Source organism: Pogona vitticeps, chromosome 5 (assembly GCF_051106095.1).
Source record: "Pogona vitticeps strain Pit_001003342236 chromosome 5, PviZW2.1, whole genome shotgun sequence".
Taxonomy (NCBI): domain Eukaryota; kingdom Metazoa; phylum Chordata; class Lepidosauria; order Squamata; family Agamidae; genus Pogona; species Pogona vitticeps.
The window spans coordinates 62,076,279-62,099,929 of record NC_135787.1 but is presented as its reverse complement, the minus strand read 5'-3'; the positions used below and the strand labels follow the sequence as shown (position 1 = coordinate 62,099,929).

The 23,651-nt window shown below is 41.7% G+C and overlaps 1 protein-coding gene across 49 annotated transcripts in view; it reads left to right on the top strand.

The window, feature by feature from the left end:
- Positions 1 to 7,352: 7,352 nt before the first annotated feature.
- Positions 7,353 to 23,651, top strand: part of SORBS2 (sorbin and SH3 domain containing 2) — a 237,799-nt gene continuing 221,500 nt past the window's right edge. For 39 of the 49 annotated variants that reach the window (XM_078393957.1, XM_073001376.2, XM_073001371.2 and 36 more), the window contains exon 1: positions 7,440 to 7,584. The gene's annotated coding sequence lies outside the window, so the exon portion shown is untranslated. Of the gene's footprint in view, positions 7,585 to 7,612; positions 7,763 to 23,651 lie in introns of those variants that run through there. The other 10 variants (XM_078393944.1, XM_078393928.1, XM_078393936.1 and 7 more) reach the window with 5 other exon arrangements.

Genomic DNA, 23,651 nt, shown 5'->3' with positions numbered 1-23,651 from the left:
AACCAAGATATTGAGCATGGTGAGACAGAAAGGCACATGTTTAATAAAACATTACACTGACTTCAGCTGAGTACGATCTCATGAAGACATCTTCTGCACCAGCCCTCATGAAATGTATCGGAACTGGGTCAAACACTTCCAAGCCCTTGAGACAATTTGGGGCTGGATGAACATGAACGAATCAAGATTAGGCAGCTAAGACAAGACACAAGTACTGTAGTGGAGACACCAACAACTATGGGTCTTGGATGAGATTACACTCCCCTTAAAGGACAATATTCACAGTTCAGGAGTTTTCCACACCTCAGTGCTAAGGTGCAATAGTGGTTAGGAATGATTTTTAGGCCTGGTTGACCATCTGGTTTCAGATTTGTTTTGTTTTGCGTAGTCTTTTTAAAATCAGAATTGTACAAAAATTGAAATGTGGAAGAAACAGAAACTGACAGATTTGCCAGTTCCTAGTGTCTTTACCAGCTTTAGCCATTTGTTTACTATTATCTTCTCTGAAGATCGACCTTGCCTGAAATACACATATGCTAGTGGCAACTAAATTGGACTACTGCAATGTGTTGTTCTGTGGGGGACAACCTATTAAGACGTTTTAGAACTTTAGCTGGTATATAATGTAGCTTCCAGGGTACTCATAGGTACCAGTCAGAACACGTCACCTATAACGTATCAAAACCATTGGCTGCCAGTGTTTGTAGATTTTACCTAAGATGCTGTTTATCGTGCTAATTGAGGATGTTGGAAATCATACTCTGACAACACCTGAGGACCCAAAATAGGAACTATTGTTCTGGGGCGTAAACCATCGAGTGCTTTAAAAGCTGCTTACTAGTACTCTTTACTAGTACCAACACAATCAAGAAAAGTCTCTTAACAATTGCATAATATAGTTCATATACTTGACCTTAAATGCTGCTATATTTTTGACATACTGAAATATCTAAATTGTCCTCAAGGACTTGTTCAGAGTTCAATTGTCTTCAGAGTCCCATGTGGAATGACCAAACAATGGATTGTTCTGACTGTGTCCCTATTTCCCAGGGGTGGGCACAGCTAGATGCCAGCCAAAAGGCATGCCATCTCCTAACAGCTGTCATCAGGAGCCTGGCTGCATTTTTGCTGGATTCCAAGCTGTTGCTGACATTTAGACAGTATGCTCCTCAAGGCAAGGGCAGGGTTATTTTTTTGTTTGTGTTCCTCTACAAAGCAGAAGGGTGGTAGTCCTCTGCAATAATAAGAACAATAACAATAAGAAAAAATAACTGCTATTACAATGATCTTCACACAAAGCACAATACAAGTGATAGTATTGCATTCTGATGTCACAATAAACTATAAACATCTATAAACTGTCCAAATGCTAAAAGTCTATAAACTGGTGTTTCTGGATACCTAGGTTCGAGTTTCAGAATATAAAAATCTTCAAATAAATCCCAGTCCACTGCTATATTGATACAGTGTGGTACAGTGGATAGAGTAATGGACTGGGACTCAGGAGGCCTAGATTAAATCTCTGATCAGCCATGGAAATTCATTGGGAGTGAGGAGCTGGTAAACCGCTCCTTAAATATCTCACTTACCTTGAAAACCCTGTTAGGGTCACTATAAGTTGGTTTTGATTTGAAGGCACATAACAACCACCACTGCTATCACAATTTGTATAAATGCATATGTACGCATATGTATGCTGATAGAAAGGTGTAAAAGAAGAGAAAAATAAGACCACCTAGTGTTGTATAGAATTTGTATTGCTTTTCACCACATCTTTCAATAGAAAAGTATCCCTAAAGTGATGTATATTAAAATATTGCTGGGGTTGATTTGACCCCCTTAATGCCAGTCATTGTTCTGAGGCAGTGCTCCTGTTTTCCCTATATTAAGTGTTTTACAGTATCAAAAATGAGGATTCAACTCAGTGGCAACTTGTGTTGTTTGTGGCTGATGGGGTAGAGAGCATAACATATGTGTGTCTAGCTGGGACAAACCTAGGTATTGATATGACACATACACAAAAGCAGGTGTGCAGTCAAAAATGCATACAGAGAAAGAGAGAGAGAGAGAGAGAGAGAGAGAGAGAGAGAGAGAGAGAGAGAGAGGCAGAGAGGAATAGGCTGGTAAAAAGTAGCCTGAATATGAGGTGGTGTAGAACCCTGCTGTCCCAGTTAACAAGCTGCCACTGGTTCAGGCACAACAGAAGCACTTACCATAAATATTCCATTGCCTTCCCCTTTTCTCTAGGGTGTTAGGGCTTTCCACTATGTATGGGCAAAAGAATAGTAGCTAGTTATGATGATGGTGATGTGTCATCACATTGATTCTAACTTACTGTAACCTTCCTGCAGTTTTCTTGTATCAAATACCAAATAGTGGTTTAGCAGTCCTTCCTTCTAGTGGTGCTCTGGGACTATGGAGCTTGCTCAAACCCACATAGATGTCCGGTCACATAATCTCATCAGCCTCACATATTGCCAATTCGGGCTGGCCCCTCTTCCATATGGCACAGTGAGGATTTGAGCTTCTAGTCCATGGCTATGTAGCCATGTACTCCCTCCAACCCGTTATCATCAACCCACATTTAGGTTTCGTTGAGTAAAAAGAGGCCAAGATACTGCAACTGTAAGGTGCTAGGGGTCTCAAATAAGAACCCATAGCAGCAAGACCTCAAGTTCTTCCTTTCAGCACTACTACAATGCATTGATGGCTTATCTGCTCTCTGCTGTGCTTCCAGGCTGCTGTCAGCACCACAGATTCAACAGTAGTCATGGGGCCAAATGAACCAATGTGACTGATCTTGCTGCATCAGATTGTTTATCTTAACCATAGTTAGTACAGAGCAACCTTCCACCCAGAGTGCTTTATTTTCGCTTCTTTGGGTCAGTCAGTCAGTGTCATATACAGCAATATCTAGTCATCTCAAACTAGTGCAACTTATCCCATTAGGATCAGGCAGCACCTTAATGGAAAGGCTCATTATGCCAATGGAGCATGACATTTTAATTCAGGCTCTGCCTCAAGAGGTTTAGCCTATGCCTTTGTGTGAGTGAATGTGACACAGGACAATACCTTTGTCAACTGGATTTCACGATTACAAGATCTGCACTGCCACTGGTCTTATATGAGAACCCACGAGTATGAATTTCCCCATGGCACAATATCCTTGGCTGCACTTACCCTCTTTCCTACAAATTCTACTCACATTTTAAAAAGACAAGTTTGTAGGGAACTGTCCTCATCTCTATAACAAGCAAACAGACACCTACATCTATGGCACATCTCAAATCTCTGTCTCAGGCATGCTTGTGGATAGTTTCACATTGTCATTTCACATTTTATGTGCTTGTCTGGTGCTAAGGAACAGAGCCTTTTTGTTAGGGAACAGGTCTGAAAATCTGAGAGAACAGTAATTTTTAAAGACATTAACCCTTCTCTACCAGCCTCTCATGTCTGCTGCAAAGAGGCTTTAACTCAAAAAAGTGTAGGGGGCCAGTATAATGTTGCTCCCATCTTGCTCCTTTGGAATTCAGACAAATAGTAGGACTGCATGTAGAATCACCATAAAAGAAGTTCAGTATTAGATGCTATACTCTGAATGAACCCTTTCACCTGACTCTAATCTTCCCTAAAGATTATCTCAAGCACTGTATCTTCTTATATTAGCTTGCTTAGGTTTTAAGATCTTTGAGGGAAAGCCTGCAAATTAACCTACAAAGGTCAGTTTAATTTTTAAAAGACATAATTTCCCTAAACATACTTATTTATTTTATTTCTATCTTGATGTTTCTCTAAGTTGCTCAAACTAGTATATGTGGTCCTCCCCACTTTTATCTTGATGCCAACCCTGTGAGGTAAGTTAGGCTGAGACAGAATAACTAGCCCAACATCATGGAAGAGAAGAAATTTGAAGCCAAGTCTCCTGGGTGTTTCTAAGCTACACCCACCTTGTGGAGGTATAGTGGCTCCATAATTTTGTGCATAACTCTATTTCAAGTTGTTGGACTGAAAAAAAAAGAGAGAAGTATATGTATTGGCAGCAGCATTTATATATTTTCTATATACTTTAGAGCAAGGAAGTTTCTAAACTAACTGCAGTGAACTGTATTTGTCAGTGAGGCAAAGTAATTACATGCCAGTAATAAATTGTGGAAATTGCTACATACACATCTGCCAGCAGTTTTTGAATCAGCTGCACAATCAGCAAATTGCTACTCCAAAAAGAGACCATATTGGTTGGTCAGTGCCCATGGGCCATGGCTCAGGTTATAAGTTGAGTCATAGTAGCTGGCGATGCTCTTTGAATGGATATCAAGACATTTGAAATTGGCCCAGTGTCCCCTTGCCCCCGCACAAATAAATATTTTGGTTATTTGCAAATAACAAGATTAAATAATTAACCTATTTTATAAAATCAAGATATTGGAATAAGGGTTAACAATAACAAATAGCAATGATACAACTTGTGTCTTAATTAGTATGTTTAACATCTGTTTGTATTTATTCCATAGCAACTCCCACTCTGTTCTATGGGTAAGTACTGCAGCCTTAAGGTGCTTTATACAAGGAAGGCTTGCAGTTCTCTCTTCTACCCTGTAATCCCTGAGAACCATCTCCAGAGAGAAGAAGGGCTCCTGAACAATGTGGGAAGGGCTATAGCGCAGGCACTATTGGCAAGAAATTGTGCCTCCTTCTTTAGGTACATGGAATATTACCTCAATACCTGTGCCTTCCAGTATTTCCCCTCCCAGGATAATCCCTTTGTTCCCTTTAGCAAGTGTAAGAGCAATTCTGTCATGTTGTGAAGGGCCACCAACATTTCCTTGCCCTGCATGCCTAAAAACATAATTTTAAAAATTGTTGTGTGGCCACTACAGGATACAAGTAGGTCTTTTTCCATTTAAAAAAAGCAACAATCTGTTTTGATAGGGGGGAAAAGGTAGGGATAGCAGGGACAAGCCTCTAAGGTTCAGGAATTGGTATTTGTGGCCCCAGACCTCTGGCGATAATGTGCAGGGGCATTAATTTCTGATAAAATATAACAACTCTGAAGCTTTATTTGACAAAACCTTTCATGGACTGCACTCCACCTCTGCAGATGCATAGAGTGTAGCCTCAATAGACACTTGAGCGTAACCTACTGACATCCCACCCTGCATGTGAAGATGTAAGCTACAGTCTTTAAAACATTTTAGCCTTTGACATGCCAGAAGAATCCCATTGTTTTTGCTGCAACACATTAGCACTGCTAATTCCCCTTTGGAATTTGTTAAGGTTGGGATCCTACCCATAGCTGTCTGGGAGCAAGGTCCACCAAGAATAGTGGGATCCCAGCTGATTTGATGCTCGTTTCTCTCCCAGAAGCTCCCACATTCCATCCCCTGCAATACCATAGAGGATGAAGGTCCGAGTTCGGGCAGTTAATTGTAGTTCTACGTATTGAGGAAAAAAACCACAGAAAAACAGTGAGACTTTCCAATTTAAAGGATGCTCGTAACCAAATTCACATAAACCATAAAGGAAATAATTTATTAAAGGAAATGAGACTGTTTGCATGTTTGTGTAAAAGCAGGGACCTAACGAAGTAGTTCTGTATAGATCTGTAGGAACATCCATTGGAAGCATGTAGTGTGAAAAGTAAACCATACTGTAGAGAGTTCACAATGAGATTCTGTGTAACTGGCTATGATCCTTGGGTAGAAATTTGCAATACACCTACAATCGGATAATTTTTTAAAAAAATCCTAAAGATGTCTCACTTGTGCAGAACTGCCGAAAACTGACCCACTTTCTTTTGGCAGGTAGAACCTCTAGGCTTTTAAGTGTAAGAAACATGTGGTATGTAGAACTTCTAAAGGTGGAACCATCTCCATCACTAGATCCTGGCTCTAGAAAAAAGTGTGAATTGTTCAGTTCACCCGTGATGACCTGAATGTGACTGAAACATTCAGAATCCCACCTACACCTGTCGGCATGGCATGCCAGCTCAGAGATTCTGGGAGTTGTAATCCAAACAAGTACTTTTTAAGCTTGTGTCATAACCCATTAAAGGCTCTGCTAGAGGAAAGGTGGTGGTCCTAAATAGCAGTGCCAATTGTACATCACATTATACAGTGGGTACACACCCTGTTACATGAATACAGTACTATATATTGTACACAGGCAATGTTAAAAATTTCTCATTTACCACTTTAGGATAGAAAGTGGATAATGCTAATTTCACTGCCTAGCCCCCTCAACTATTGAACATTCTTATACTGGCTCAAGCAAAGTCACTTTCAAAAAAAATCTTCATTTGGGTTCAATGGGGTCTTTCAGTAACCTCTGGCATTCCTCACAGGCAAGGGGTGGAGAAGCTGGAGTCCCTAGACTCTTATTAGTTTATAGCTGGAAATACCCCACTAGATAGTTGGGTATAAATGAATGAATGAATGAATGAATGCGCCAATATATTTAATGTCAGGGATGATGGGAGCTGTAGTCCAGCACCATCTGGAGGGTTGCTAGTTTTCCACCCCTGCAAAAACAGCCTGTCCCCCATAGTTAACCAGTGGTTGAAACTGCGTTGTAAACCTCTCCCAGGCTTCCAGTTTCCACACACATCAGATCAACAAAACAAGGAAGAAGGAAACTAGTTCCACTCATCAAACATTGGCTACTTCTATAAGGCTTCTCACAATTACACCCCCCCTTCCTTGTCACCTTCACAATTTTTCAGCACCCTTCTCATCATAACCAGAGGACAGACAGCAATTAACCACCCGTGTGGGGAGGAGGGCTGCACATGATCAACCATGCTTGGTGGCTCAGTCTGTTGGTTGTTGCCATGGTTACAAAAAGCTAGTGGAAGCCAGTGAGCGGTCTGCAGCACTGCTGAAAGCACCAGCCATTTTGCCGGGGGGGGGGGAGGTTTGAAGAGAGTAGCATATTATGCTAGGCTTTGCCGCGAGAAGTAAACAAAACGAAATGAATATGTTGCCTGCGGGGGGGGGGGCGGCAGATTCCTTGCAAGGAAAATAAAGAAAGCAGCGTATGAAGCACTAATTAATTGAGCAGGGAAGACTTCCAAGCTGCCATTTTGACAAGCCGGCCGGCTCTGGCTCCCACTCACTGGGAAAAGGTGGAATGCAGCGGGAGGGACGCGGCAATAGCTCCGGTCTCGGGCAGCCGGGCTTCCCGGCTTTGTGTGTCCGGGGGGGGCGGCGGAGGGGGGGAGTGCGCGCGCGGGTATTTGTGCGCGCGTGCCTGCATGTGCGCCTCTTGGAAAGGCGGGGGGGGGGCGGGAACCGGGAGAGCGCGCGCGCGCGCGCGAGTAAAGCCCTTTCTGCGCTGTTATCTCGGTCTTTCGCCCGTTGTTCTCCGAGTGCGCACCGGTGACCCAAGCGAAGGGTGTTGCCCTCTGCTCGCCTGGAGCTTGCCCACGGCCGCCGTCGGTGGGTGAGAGGGAGCCGACACACGCCGCCGGCTGCGGAGGGCGGGCGGGCACGCAGGTGTGTGGAGCTCGAGACGGGCTCTTGTCTTTTGCAAGATCGGGGGTGGGGAGGGAAGGAAGGAGAGACGGGGAAACGGAGCACCCTCACTGAGGTTTGTGTGTGTACACATTTCCTATTAACAGATTGCCGGCTTGGGAGCATCTGGCTGTGGATTTAGTCCGGGGGGGGGGGAGAGGCGGCTGTCGTTCACGCGCGTCTGAACTGCCCGGGAAGAGAGAGGTGAGCTTTTGTTCGCACGGCTCGGCTTCGTTCGGCTCCCGATCGGGATGGTATTTATTTATTTATTTATTTGTGCCCTTACGCAAAGTTGTTTCGTCTCATTTTCCAGCTCGCGGCATCGATCTTTCATTCCGTTGCATGTGATTTTGTTTTTTTTCTTTCTTTCTGAATCGTTTTCTTTGTTGGAAAGCATCTCTGTCATTACCTGGGGCGTCCGTTCTGGACATTGCTCAGCAGCTAGCATTCGCTTTAGAGACCTAGGAGTCTGTCTCGTTCACTTTTCTTTTTTGCATATAGTTATTCTTATTGGTTTTAGGGATTCCAAGATCTAGGGATGAACAGTTTATTCCAGGTCTTGGGGAGAGTTTTCGACTAGGAAACCCAAGCCTCCGATTCCCCCCCCCCCCGTTGATTCTTTGCTTGGCGCTACTATTGTTATAACTAGATTAAAAGAACACCACCGCCCTCCTGCACTACTGCTCTTCTGCTCTTGCATTGTAATGTATTGTATTGTGTTACTTTACATTGTATGTAGGTCAGGAGGGAAAGCGCATTTGCACGAGTTTTTATGGGCTGCACGCCCCATTGCTGTGTTTGATTAGTTCCTGATGCTTGCTCTGTTAAGAGGCCAGTAGGTAGGAGAGGCAGCTCACACCTCCTTTTCCGAGAGCTCCCCCATCCACCCTACACAAGGGCACAACACACCCATTGTGTGTCTCACTTTGGGAATGACTTGAAAGAAAGGAAGCCAGGGCTCCACATGGACCCCAAGCATAGCTCAGCGGAGAGAGGGACAAGAAGCTTCTTTCAAATAAGCAACCTCAATCGGCATAGCACTTGCTAAGATTATTGGGGACAAAGGAAATTAAGAACCACTGAGAGTTCGACTGCTGATGGAGAAACTCCGCATAAAGATTCCAGAATGTATCTGGGTGCCGATCTTATAGGCTTTCAAGTTCTTCTACACATGTTTTCCTTGAAAGAATTCATAAACCTGGTCAATAAAACCACAGCCTGTCATTGGATGACAAATCACATTGTGGTGGTGTTGTTTCAGTAAATTATAGTAAAGAATAGAAACCTACTCCAGAGCACTCGTAATGTTCCAGTGTGTAGCTGCTTAGAACAATGTTGACAATATGGAATGCATTCGCTGTTTTTATGCCTCAAATCCCATACAGTTTTCAAAGAGCTGTTGAATAATATTTGTGCCTAAATAATAGAATCACGGCTAGATTAAACATTACAAACTGGTGTGCTGAAGGCAGTTAGTAAATTAGTAACAAAGGTGGCATTATGTGCTGGGGAAGCAAGCACTAAGAGTGTCAAAGTCCAAGAGACATTTTCAGATGTCTTAGCTATATGGATTTGATTGATTTTATACAGTATTTACAGTATTCTGTGCAAAACTCATATTCTTCATGAAGCTATCTAGTCTACCAAGTCCTTTCCAAGCCATCTTTTGTGGTTTGAGTTGCAGTTTTAGGGGTTCCCCCCCCCCAAGCACTTGAACTGACCTCTTTTGTGTTTGTTGTCTTTTGTCCATTATGTTTCAAGGTGTCTTTGTTGCTGGGACCTGCGCTTTCCCCTCCTGGTTCTCTGATATAACAGTGTCTACAATATAATGTAGATTTTTGTCAGCTTAACATATATTTGTACGTGCTCTTCTGTGCCATATCCACTGTTGACATCAAGTGCCTATTCACACATTACACAATTCTTACAAAGAAAACATTTTCAAATGGGGACTAATGTGAAATCTGTTAGGTAGTTCATAATCTCTGATCCTTTTTTCTCTGTGTTCATACACTGGGAAGTGAGTTCTATTTTTAATTTCCACACTGAAGCATCTTTGTTACTAGAATTTTATGATGCATGGAACAATCTTTGGTAAGGTTGTATCCAGGTGCTATCAAGAACAGTTTGAATGGAGCAGCACTGATTAGAGGGCAGGTGGTGAACTGGTGGCCCTCTAGGTATTATTGGTCTCCTGGTCTCATCGTTCCTCACCATTGGCAGTTCTGGAAGGGGTTAATGGGACTTGGCATCCAACCACATTAGGAGGGCCCAAGGGTTAGCATTTACCTTCAATTTCTTCTTTCCTTGTTTTGTGTTCCAAATGTATTGATCTTAAGTAGAAGTAATGTATTAGAATTTTAGGAGCTTATCAACATACTGTATTTAGAAAAATCCAGGTGTATAGTCCTGGAGGCAGCAGGAAAGCCAAATAGGAGATGAATTGACCTTGTAAAGGAAGCTACAGTGTCTGGGTTTCCAAAAGCAGCAATCAGTTATGCACAGAGTTGCTATGGGTCAGTGGCATCTTGATGGCACATAGCAGCAACATAGTCCCGACGGACTGTGCCATCTTCAAATATGTTTACTCCTTCAATGGACATGTTAATAAGAATTATTTCCTGGTCACCATTTGCCCATTCCGAGCTCTGCGTGAGGGAATGCAAGAGATGTTTCCTTCTACCTAAATCTTCAAGCATACACAAAAGACTTGAGATCATTCCCTCACTTCAGCATCTGGATTTGCAGAATGAAGCCCTGCCCAAACTAGTCACGTCTTTGTACCTAGTGGTGGAGCATGTCTATATGGCAAGGCTGGTAAGCGTCATGGATGCAGGGGCACTTTTTCCATTTTTTTTGATGCTACCACACATTTTCCCAGATTGTATCGGCCTTTCCAATTTATGGGGGAGGGGGAGCACTTCTGGGTTGTGGTTTTTTTTCCTAAAGATGCGAAAACATTCATTTTTTGCATGTATAAGGTGTGAGGGAGCATGCCTTGTTTCAGAATTACACCTCCTGGAGGTGCAGTTCTTCCATTTTGTTTTGGGGGAGGAATTGTAGGGTGCCAGGAAAAAAAATGGGAAGGAATTTGTCAGTGATGAAAAGAAGCTTGGGGGCAGCCTGTGGCCTGTGGAAGGTGGCCTGCTGTATATGTACAGGCCTCTTTCCTACTGAAATGGTACTCTTTGTGGTCAAATCCCAGTTCTGTGCAAGAATAAACCCTTCGCCAAATCCTCTGTGCTTGCCAGAGATGGCAGGGAAGGTGGCATGGATTACAAGAACTAATGGCTCACTGTCTAGGTGAGCAAAAAATTATGCACTGCCTTAGAATGTGTGGGAGGATGGAGTGTTTTAGTGCTCCCCCAAGTGTCAACATCCCTGCCCTGTCATTTTCCAGTCTGCCTTAGTGGGGGAAAGGATCCTAGTCTCTTGGCACATCAGGTGTCTGAGACAGCAGCTGTAAACGTCTTACTCATCATCAGTATTCTGACTGGCTCCAAAACAAGTAATTCTGCAAGTGTAGCCAGAGAATAATGAGAAAGAGACACATCCAGCATCCTGATCCAAGTGATCTTACAGGGAAAGCCACTTAACTTTTTCAGTGTGTTGATGTATAAATCCAAAAACAATTAATATCTTAGTTTGTATTTTCCATTCTCATGTTTTATTCGCAGATGAACTCTGCTTCCATGCTCTTGAGATTATGTGTTTCAACCATTCATTTTTCTCTGTCAGGCATGTTAAGCCAACTCTACATAAAATGTACCTGGGGAGTAGTTAGGTGTTGCTATCCATCTTCAAAGCATGCCACTGATGCCATTTTCTTTAAGGAGACTTTAGGATGCAGCAGGAGGAAACCGAGAGCTAGACAGTCCCCCAGTCCTGCTCTCCTTTGATTATCAGTTGCTCTCTGAAATCTCAAGTGAGGATCTTTTCCGTGTCCTAGTGCTACAAAATGCTTTCATCTGGAAAGGGCAGGAAATCCATTTTGAACCTGTACACAGAGGATGTTCTCTTCCACACATGTGATATACTGCACATGTAGATAGCAAGACCTTTTTTGAAAAGATGAAGTGAAAATTGCACATGGCCGGATATGTATATACAGGTCTGCAGCCTTGGCTTCCTATTCAATGTGTAAGATGGATTCAGCTGAAACCTATTAATTTCACTTATGAATTATAGATTTGCCTTTCCACTTTCATTCTCAAATCACCTTGCTTTGCCTTGGTGATTTTTCCAATTTCCTAAATAAGTTTTGTAACTGAAGAGAAAACTTAATCTGGTTTTCCCATACCTTCAGCCCAAGTCCCTCACCTCTGTATGAATTTGGCATTTGAGCTGTTACAAAATATTGGCTCTTCTAATAAATGCACTATGAATTGAATGTGTTCAAGGTCAGAATGTGGATGTCTGTTGATATAGGATGGCCTTAGTGAAGTCATTGTTTCTCTGAAAGTTTTCAGAGAGTAATAATGGCAGATTTATTTTGTACAATATTTGTAGGAGCGGCAGAGGTGTTGATAGGGGTGACCCACCATCATATATAAAGTTGTTGTTGATGATGTTGATGATGATGATTAAAATGAAGAATGATCAGAGATCCAGTTAGGTTACAGTCTACAGGTATATATTCCATTTCCTCTGGTTTGCCAGGTGTAAGTAATAGAGCTGTCACTTGTATTTTATTTATGCTTCCTATGCACATCATATGTATGGCAGGGAATTGGTGTGTGTGTGGAAATCCAAGGTTGTACAAAAGGTTGGACACAGGTGAGGAAGCAACAGCCTCTTCTTGGTCACAGTATATCTGTGTGTACAACAGTTTTTTTTCCCTCAGCACAGCTTGATTCTAGTATTGGGCCCAGGCTGGAAGAAATTTGGCTAAAGCAACAGCACTGTGGAATTGGGTTGGGGAGTCAGGGAGTGGTTTTTAACTCTCACACTAGTACTGTATTCTGTTCTATGTTTGTTTATTACATTTATGCCTTATCTTTCCACTTAAAGGCAGCACTGAAGGGGGCTTACAGACATTTTAAAATAAAAAGAAGATAAAAATACATTTAGCCAAAAATTAATAAAAGCATATATACCTGCCCTACCATAAAACCATTACACTCAAGTAAAATGCATTTAAGTTACTATCAATGAAGGATCCAGTTAACACAGGACTATGAGGGAAAGTAAACCTCATATACCAGCCTGAAATGTGTGTTGACTCCCTTCTTAAAATCAGTTCAGAGTAGAAGCAGATCACAACTTAGAAATGAGCGAATTCCGTAATTTGGAAGTCACACAGGGAAACACCCTCTCTTATGTACTTGTTAAAAAAAACAAAGGACTAGTCTAGTTGGGGGAATTTGGATCAGTCTGGTTTGTGCTTAAGAGGTTCTTATGTTCACTGTGATGTATTTTACTTCTCACCTGAGCGATCCTTCCATTCATGCTGGAGATGTTTATTCTCCCATGAGAAGGGTCCACACAGGTCTTTGGGTTGCTGATTTATTCATGAGTAAGCTTTACTCAGTTTACTTGCAAGCAAGGTTTACCTAATTGACTCACATGTAAGTTAACCTGGCTGACTCATGAGTAAGCTTACCAGGTTTACTTGTGATGAATAAGGAGGCAGCAAAAGCTGAGGATAACAGTGGTGTGAGGGGAGAATACTTGAGGTGAAGGTTGGGGAGACGAAAGGTAAGGAATACCCCTTTTTTACCTACCTTTCTTCTCAACTGGAAATGCACGGCCTTGTGGGCACAGAGCCCATGGAGTCAATATAGCCCACATCTCCACCTTTTATTTCAACCCTCATGTGCAGGGTGCAGAGACTTCAATTTTTTTTTGTTCTGATTTGTTTGGTTTTTTTGCCATATCAAAATAGCAATGCATCATCCTATGGTATTAGAAATGTAGTGTATCAGTTAGGGAAATGTTTTTTTAAAAAAAGATGAAAATAGAGTAGGGGGTTTCTCCATCCTCCCTTTTAATGTCACAATCCACCTAATACGCGACAGGGTTATCACCTCAGAGAATTCCACTCACACCTCCATTTGGGTGCAAATTAGTCTTTTGCAAAGGCTACACATTGGGATAAATAGAGGTCCTTCAAATTATATATATATAAAATTCATCCCCATACCTGCTGTGGTAATGAACAAAATGTATGTCACCCCATTTTGATGCACACCCGCCTACAAAAGCCCGAGCACATCCCTGGTCTCATCTGAAGACCATAGAAGACTTTCTCTATTGAGACAATAAAGAAGGCCATATTGCCAAGCACAGGCAAGTATACCCTAGTAAGCTGCTTCAAAAAGCCATCCAGATTCCTTCACCCAACATTTCTGCTTGCCTGGCCCTTCAAGCAGATGGAGAGGCAACTGGCACTGAACAGAATGTGGATCATGTACAGCTTTTATAAGTCTGCAAGTTAGAAAAAAAAAAAGCAGAATCCACTGAAGCTGTTCTCCTTTATTGCTACGAATATGGATCTCATAATCTATATTTGCTTGTCAATACATGCAGTTTTAATTGACAGTGATTTACAGACTCTTTTCTGAGGCTGTAGCGACAGTGTCCAGACAACCCTCCAAAGAAAGCCCTGTGGCATATAAAAGATAGCTAACGGGTGTGTGGGGAAAGAGATTTTTAATTCCCATGATGTGTAACAACTGTAAACTGTTTTGCCCAAAATAAGACCTAACTTGAAAATAAGCCCTAGTGTGATTTTTCAGGATGCTCGTAATATAAGCCCTACCCCCAAAATAAGCCCTAGTGAAGTGAAACCCCCACCCAACACCATTTGCAGCAACCAGAAAAAGATGACTTGACTGTATCTGAATAAATGTAATTGCTATATATGAAAAAAATGTAAAACATCCCCTGAAAATAAGCCCTAATGTGTTTTTGGAGCACAAATTAATGTAAGATCCTGTCTTATTTTCAGGGAAACATAGTAGGATGGTTTTATGTGATCAAAAGCCATGATAATTTTATACCCCTTTTCTGTGTTCCTGATAATAGCATTTATTTTTAGAACCACATGCCATGGGGCAGAAATGTTACCAGTAACCACTGCTTGGAGTGCTTTTTTATCTTTGGTCTCTGGAGACCGTGTGCCATGATTATGCCCATCTCTAGCTGCTACAGAAATATATATACAGTGGTGCCTTGACTTACAAACTTAATTGGTTCCAGGACTCCGGGCGTAACTCAAAATGGTTGTAAGTCGAAGCACCATTTCCCATAGGAATGCATTGAAATGCAATCAATCTGTTCTGGCCGAAGAACAAAACCATTAAAAAAAAGAGGAGAAAAAAAACCCACTACAAGACCCATCGGAAACGCGAGTAATCCATTCCGGCCAAAGTGGGGGGGAGAGAAAAGAAAACAAACTGTGCAAGACCCTTTGGAAATGTAAAAAGAAAAAGAAAGAAAGAAAAAGAAAAAGAAAAAGCAAATTGTGCAAGACCTATTGGAAATGCAAAAAAAGCAAAGCAGGAAGCAAACAAACCGTGCAGGACCTATCGGAAATGCCAAAAAAAAGAAAGAAAGAAAAAAGAAAAAAAGCAAAGCAAAAAGCAAACAAACCGTCGCAAGGCCCATCGGAAATGGGGGAAAAAACCCAAAAAGCAAATAACACCTCAAGACCATTGGAAATGGGGAAAAAGACAAACCAACCCCCCCAATACCCATCACATCACAGAAACATAATCCTACCACCCAGCCCAAAACCACGCTGCAAAACCCACCCAGAACAGTTTTTAAAAAGCAGAAAGCGGCACCTTACCTTACCAGGCAGTACGAAGCCTCCTCCAGTCACACTCACTCTAACCATTGGGGCGAAAGAATTACAGTACAAAGAAGGAGCCTCTTCGCCACCAACAGTTAGCAATTTGAATTCCCCGCCTTTTCCCCCAGCCTTTTTCTGTTTGTAACTGGAAGCTCTGGCCGCAAGTTGAAGCAAAATTGTGTGGCTGGAGCTGGTCATAACTCGAAATGATTGTATGTCAGGACATTCGTAAGTCGAGGCACCACTGTATTATGTGTTCTGTTTAAGTTGTTTGGGACTTGAAACGGTTATCCTCCTCTACCAGAGTATTTTGGAGTAAACAGTTGTTTGGGAGATTTCTTTGTGCTCTGTGCTATTTCTCTCTGCATAAGATCACCAGGAGGGAATCTTTGCAGTTCATCTATTTTGTGTGAGGGTGGTTGTTGTCATGTTCTTTGTAGTGTTTCTAGGATCCACCTGTTTTTTTCTTTCTTGCTCATTAGGACTGATGTGCTGCATTCTGACAAAAAAGAGGGGTGGTGGTAAATATAGTTAAAACATATTAATGTTTGCATTCAAAAAGGATTCTCATACTACTACTGCTACTACCGCCGCCGCCGCCGCCGCTGCCGCCGATGATGATGATGATGATGATGATGATGATGATGATGATGATGATGATGATGATGATGATAATAATAATAATAATTAATAATAATAATAATAAATAATAAATTAATAATAGAGTTGCAGAGCTGAAAGGGACCCTATGGATCTCCAAGTCCAGCCCCTGTTAGGGAGGCACAGTGGGTTATCAAGCTCCCAACCAGATGTCTAAACCATTGAGCTAGCTATCTAGCAGTTTGCTGCTAAACCCAGAGCACATACCACACTACACACTACACAACACTACACACATCAATTCTGCAAGTTCATCCTGGGCTTCCTTCCACATGAATACATACTTTTGCCTAAATCTAATGTTGGTCTCAAATAGTGTAGATCTGCTGATTCAGTGAAAGCTACATAAGTGTTGACTTGCCAATTTCTCATTGATTCAACCTGATTCTATTATAGTTTGGACAAACATTGGGATTTAGCTGTTGTCTATAAACATCAGCTGCATGAAGAAATGGGTAACAAGATAGAGAGCCAGGGCTACTTGATTGTGCCACCAAAGGGAACCTTCAATTGGCATCAAAAGCAGTCATTTTTGAATTGCACTAAATTTTTAGCTTGGTGTTTTTGTTGCCTTTCCATCAGAAGTAAAACTCAAACAGAGAGTTAGGTTTGGGTTTGTGCTGTCTTTGATTGGCATGCATTGTTTTCTGGTTGTTCTTATCTATGAGCTCAATCTCAGGGACTTTGTCTCTCATGACTGATTATAGGAATAAATGTGATATTGGTATGAAGTGGGGCACTTGGCAGAACCCTTGACACTATGCACACATTTTAGCTTTCTTGTCAGGTAGAAACCAAACCTTTCTAATAAGAAACATTATAAGGCTTATGTGAATTGTCACTAAATCTGTCCATATTTACAGTACTGTAAGCAAAAATACATTGCAGACATTGGGGAAACAACATTTGAAAGTATGAATTTAGTAGCACTTATATGATGAAAAATTGAATAGATATTGGGTACGATCCTGTTGCGCAACTTTGCACTTAGTGCTAGTGTAGAACATGAAGATCACCAAAGGTAGACTGTAGCATGTAATACACAGTGAGGAGGAAGATACCAGCACCAGGGTCCCAGTGAGCAGACCAAGTCCCTTTTCCCCTGAGCCAGGGGAATCCGTGACCACCAGCCCCTCAATGGACTGGGGTGATATGCTCTTGGCAGAATGGGCTCATGAGAAACCCAAGGACAGAGAACCCAAGGCCCAGAAGTATGGAACCCTTAGAGAAGTCCCCAGGGAGGTGATGCCAGCAGAAAACTTAGATGAAGGGGAACACCCCTAGAGGAGGAAGAGGGGGCAGCTGGCTCCTGGGAACTAGGAGATATAAAGAGGGTCCTGGAGAGCAAGTGGAGTAGGCAAGAGAACTGTCCATGGTTGTAATAAAGGAGGTTGAAGAGGAGAGGCAGTGTGAAGTTTCCCTAGAGCAGTGGTTCCCAACCTTGGGTAGCCCATGTGTTTTGTACTGCAATTCCCAGAAGCCTTCACCTGCCTTGAGCAGGGTTTTGGACTTGATGGCCTTGTCGGCCCCTCCCAACTTCACTTCTCTATGATTCTGTGATCACCTGAGGGATAGTCCACCAGTCAAATTGGAATTGCAATCGCTCCCTTTGGTGTAGGCATAGAAACCATCCCTGCGACAAGGCGATGGACACCACCTGTTGAAAGGAGAAGTGACAGAGACTGAACCGATGATGATAACTGGAGGACCTTTGGACTCTGAATAATACTAAAGGGAAGGGAATTATATTGAAGTAAACTCCTGGTTCTGTATTTATTTCTCCTGTCTTCTTTACAGTAAATCCTGCTGTTGAAATCTCTTCAATGTTATCTGTACAGTTGATGGTGGAAGAAAGAGCCACTGCAGAAGCCGCCAAGGCTGATGGCACTCACATACACTTAATGGAAAATTCCTCTTCCCCTTTTTATTATTGTTAACCCACCACCACCAAATATTGATAAATGCCAAGTGTGCTGTTTTGATCTTTGTATAAATTGTAATCCTAAATTCACTTAGGCCCTGGTCACATGAAGGAAATGTTGTCTAGTTCTTCCGATACTTTCCTTGCCTGTGTTGTACTTATTCTCAATACACTGGGGCGAACATCCTAAGAACTTCCAGCAGTAATGGTTTTTTTCTTCCTATTTGAATCATTATGGCCGGCTACACCATGGTACCAGTTTATTTTCTCTCTTGCTTCAAGGGGCAGTTCAGCCCCTTGATTTGTATGTATTTTTAAAATATATATTTATCGATACATCAGGAAGGGGGTTCTGTTTAGAAATATGTCTTCTGTTGTGCTGTCTGCTCCTGCAGAATCATATTGGTCTGTCTACTTCCCCCACTATCTCCTCTGTCTTTCAGCTTCATCTGCCATTTCCATTTCCACCCTGCATCTACCTTGTGACTGTGTCCTCACAATGACTGGTGAAGAGCAGTGTACAGTGGGGTCTCTACTTAAGAACGTCCCTACTTAAGAACAATCCAACTTAAGAACAGCTCCATTTGCTAAATTTTGCTTCTACTTGAGTACAGAAATCCAAGATAAGAACAGGAAAAAAACCTTTCCTGCTCTTTTTTTAACCTTAGGTCATCTTAGGTTAAAAAAATTCTCCCCCTAGTGGTAGAGTACGTATTAACCAGCTTTGCATTAGTTCCTATGGGAACTAATGCTTCAATATACGAACGCACCTCTACATAACAAAAAACAGCCAGAAGGGATTAATTGGTTTTCAGTCCATTCCTATGGGAAATTTTGCTTCAACTTAAGAACGTTTCAACTTAAGAACACCATTCCAAAACGGATTAAGTTCTTAAGTAGAGGTTCCACTGTAGTTTCTATGGACGGAAAAGAGCAGATACGGATTAAATGGTTTTCAATGCATTCCTATGGGAAATGCAGATTCAACATAAGAACTTTTCAACTTGAGAACCACCTTCCAATACGGATTAAGTTCTTAAGTAGAGACCCCACTGTATTGAAATGCAATGCAGCAATGGCTCAATTTGTTCTGTGAAATACTTTTACCAATGTATTGATATACTGGCCCTGAAAATAAAGTGTGTCACAATAATGGTGGGCACTTTCCTGGCTTCAATTCTGAAAAGAAGCGGGACAGGTTGTGCACACAGGCAATTCCAGTAAGTAATGCACTGATTCAACAGAGGTGCAAAATAAAGCAACTCTCAGGGAGTGGAAAATAAACTGCAGTTACACTGCTGACTGGGAAGATGTTTCAATCTTGGCTGCGTCATGTGACTGGGGGGAAAAGCAATGATCTCTAGAGAACATTTTCCTTGTGTGACCAGGACTTTTTCTAAACAGATCAGTATAAGATTATGCTGGAGTACATAAATTTTCTGAAATAAAATGCCACATTATAGAAATAAAAACCAAAAACCTGGTCCTGAAGTCTAGACAGAGTACTCTTAAAATTATATAAGAAGATACAGGTTGCATGACAAGTCTTCCTTCTAAATAACAGTTTAAAGAATAGGCAACTGTTTTAGAACGAAAACTGCATCTTGATGTAGCATTCTTAATATCTAGGTTGTCTTTGTATCCAGTTTTTCAGGACTATGACATGTTGTCTATTCTTCTTCCATTGTCTATTCTTCTTCCATTGTGACCTGACCAATATTCACTGATACCATAAATAAATAAAATCCAACACAAAGAGAATTTTGTCTTCTCATATGGTCAGCCCATTACTCTGTGTATATACTGTATTTTTCTGTGTATAAGATGCCCCCATGCCCCCAAAAGTAAGAAATCTAAGTGGGACTTAGCAAGTGTAGAGGGGAAGGGATCAAAGCCCTGCAGGATCAGTTTGATGCCTGCTTTCCCTTCCACTTGTTTTTGTTCTCTCCTCAGCTTACTTCCGTGTATAAGACAACCCTCAATTTTTATTCTAAAGATTTTAGACAAATTATAGTGTTATACGCGGAAAAATATGGTATATGTGTATTTTCAAAACAACTGGTTTGGGGATTGAGTAGCACATCTTTGAAAATTATTTGGAGTAAAGAAGCATCAATTTTCGTACAATTAAGTCCTAGAATACCATGGCCGCTGGCCATGCTGAATGTTGTAGGATTTATAGTTCAAAAAAGTAAAATTTCTGATTTCTGAAAGATATTAGAACTCATGTTCAAACAGAATTGAAATAAATTTGGCTGTCTCAAGTCAGATCTTCTGCTTTTGATATGATGGTGAACCAGCTGTCTTTCACAAATCGAAATCCAGAGCAGAGATGGAAAAATACTTGCTAAATTCCTTGTCCGTGTTGGTTTAGGATATCATAATATGACAGGACACCTGGATAAATAACGAGATTCTGGTCAATTAGTGTATTTTTACTCCATCAGAGTTTTTGCAATTTCCACAGAATGCCCCAGGAGCAGTCTATGCAAAACTAGTGCACTTGCCCTTTCAGAAGCAAAGCACAAATGCAGAAAGAAAGAGAAAGAGCACAGAAAGAGTAGTGGTTATTTAATAAGATTCAAAGAACCCATCTGATGCTTCAGATTTTCAAAATAAAACAGCTGCTGTTATGATTTTGCACAATTTATGCAAGTTACTCAAAATACATAAAACCATTGAGTCACAAATGCTGGCAAATACCTCATGCTATTGCAGGGTCAGGAAGAAAAAATGCAGGTCTTAGTCTTCGTCTATGAAGATGAGACAAGCCAAGATTTATATTCCTAGCCTAGAGAATACTGCTTGGCTTCACATTTCTTAAAAATATGTACTGCCTTGAAGCCTTGATACTATGTTTTGAACACAGTTTTGGCCTAGTTTAACTTTGTTATAGGATTGCTCTATTTTGCAATTTGAAACAAAGTGTTGTTCTTAAATGGCACTTTAATTGTTAAGTTGTAAAAAGATGGGAAGGATCTTCCACATTTACCGTGTTGCATCAATAAAACCTATGAATTTAATCTGCTATGAAGTTTTAAGTTACAGCTGCTTAAAATGCATTTCGTGCTGTATCCTGCATGTTTTTCCGAAGCCCTGATAACGGATTCTTAAGAGGAAACATGCTTGAGTAGAATGAATAAATGGAGAAGATGATATGGATAAACATAATCAATACTAGCAGTGCTCTTGCTAAGGGAGAAAAAGGGATGGAGCCCTGCAGGCTTGTAAAACCAATCTGTCTTGAGAGATCAGTTAATTTATGGGACCTATAGTTCTGCTGAAGAAACAATTTATTGCTACTGCTGAAGGTCAGAATAGGTGATGAAGTCCTCTTCTTTCGTAGGAAGGAAAATCTGCAGGAAATCTATTGTAGCTGGGTTTTAAAAAAAAGAACATACTTTCCCAATTCTAAAAGAATATAGCGTGGCTAGAGGCTATTTCTGACACAGAAGCCAAAATCATTCATTTTAGGCAAACAGGGTAACTTTTGGTGGTGAATTGCTGCCAACTCAGAAATCAGCATAGAAATTATTTGCTGCATCCCAAGTCACTATGTTTAGCATGCAACACATACTGTCATCATTGGCTTCTTCACTTGTGGCAGATGGTTGTCAAAAATTGTGCCATGTGTATTTTGTTCTTATAAGTAACTAATAGGATTTTAGCTGCCTGGATAGCTCGGTGAGTTAGGTAGAGGTCAGGAGTTCAATTCCGTACTGTTGTCTCCTGTGAGTGCAGGCAGCCTGTGTGGCCTTGGGCAAGCTGCACAGTCCCAGGGCACCCGAAGAAGGGAACAGTAAATCACTTCTGAGTACTACGTACCTGGAAAACCCTGAAAAGGGTTGCCATAAATCGCAAGTGACTTGAAAGCACACAATTATTATCTTTAGTAGGATTTTGGCCATTAGATTGCCACCTGTCTCAAGAACATAATCTGCTATGGGGATGCATGAGGGAAGAGGTGGTGAGAAATAAACATTGATATTCTTTAATTTTTGTATGGTCTCTCTCAGTATGAATGCTGATAAGGCCCAGTATAAACAGAGGATGGAAAGGTGCACCCTTTGAGATGGATAAATTACTCCAGTATTGTCACATCTTTCACATACTGAAAACGGAAGCACACCATAGTGAAATGGATAGAGTGCGTTGTTGTCATTTAGTCGTGTCCGACTCTTCGTGACCCCATGGACCAGAGCACGCCAGGCCCTCTTATCTTCCACTGCCTCCTGTAGTTGTGTCAAGTTCATCTTGGTTGCTTCGATGACACTGTCCAACCATCTCATCCTCTGTTGCCCCCTTCTCCTCTTGCCTTCACACTTTCCTAACATCAAGGTCTTTTCCAAGGAGTCTTCTCTTCTCATGAAATGGCCAAAGTACTGGAGCCTCAGCTTCAGGATCTGTCCTTCCAGTGAGCACTCAGGGTTGAGTTCCTTTAGAATGGATAGGTTTGTTCTCCTTGCAGTCCAGGGGACTCTCAGGAGTCTCCTCCAGCACCATAATTCAAAGGCATCAATACTTCAGCGGTCAGCTTTCTTTATGGTCCACCTCTCACTTCCATACATCACTACAGGAAAAACCATAGCTTTGACTACTCGGACTTTTTTTGGCAAGGTGATGTCTCTGCTTTTTAACATGCTGTCAAGGTTTGCCATCGCTTTCCTCCCAAGAAACAGGCGTCTTTTAATTTCATGGCTGCTGTCCCCATCTGCAGTGATCATGGAGCCCAAGAAAGTAAACTCTGTCACTGCCTGCATATCTTCCCCTTCTATTTGCAGGAGGTGATGGGACCAGTGGCCATGATCTTAGGTTTTTTTTTATGTTGAGTTTCAGACCGTGCACCTTGAGCCTATTTCCTTCTCACTTATTGAGAATAAATTGGGGAGGGGGAGGCAGTCTGTGTTGTGGCTACAGCTTGCAGGTATCAGGGCTTTAAATCTTTCCTTCTGACTGATAATTTTCCAAGTCTCCAAATGAGGACTAAACAAACACCACCACCACCTCTGCTCCCCCCTTCCTTTTTAGATTTCTTTGTAAGATAAATGTAGGAAGACAGCTGGGAGAAAGAAAGTTTAACCATCCCCTGTATTGTAGATGATGGTCCTTGTCCAGACTGGGGCCCTGCATGTTTACATGTAATACAGAGCGAGAAATGCAGCTACATTATGTAGTTTCAGTCCTTTTTCTCTGCTTTCCCCCTCACTAGAGCTGATTTCTAGAGAGTAGGCAGATCAGCAACATCCCACTCTTGGGGCTTTCAGGTCTGTCCTTTCTGATGTCATAGAGATGAAGCAGGCAAACATTGGAGGGAGTCTCTCCCAGAGTTTGTGTAACAAGAATTCTTAGGAGTTGCAAGTATAGTGCTCAACCCCAAGGTGCTTGAATTATGGCATGGTGGATCCAATGACAGTGCAGCAGTTTCAGGAGAAAGTGGAGGAGACTGGAGAGACAGCTGGTTGGGTGCACGATGCCATTTGGACCAACATACGCACAGACACTTTCATGCTGAGCCAGTGAGTCTTTGTGGAACGCATAACAATTAGTTCCTGGGCTTTAAACCTACGTCACTCACAAAAATCTATGTTCTTCTTCATGCTTCTTGCCTTGAAGTTTGTCTCCCTGGCTGGAGGTCCAGAGAAGCACAGCAGTACTCTGAAACTTTAGGCAGCAACTTTAGACCTGACAGCCTAATGTTCAAAGCTGTGACAATATGCATTTTCATTTTATAAGTCTCTCAAAAACTCTCACTTTTGACCCAGGAGCC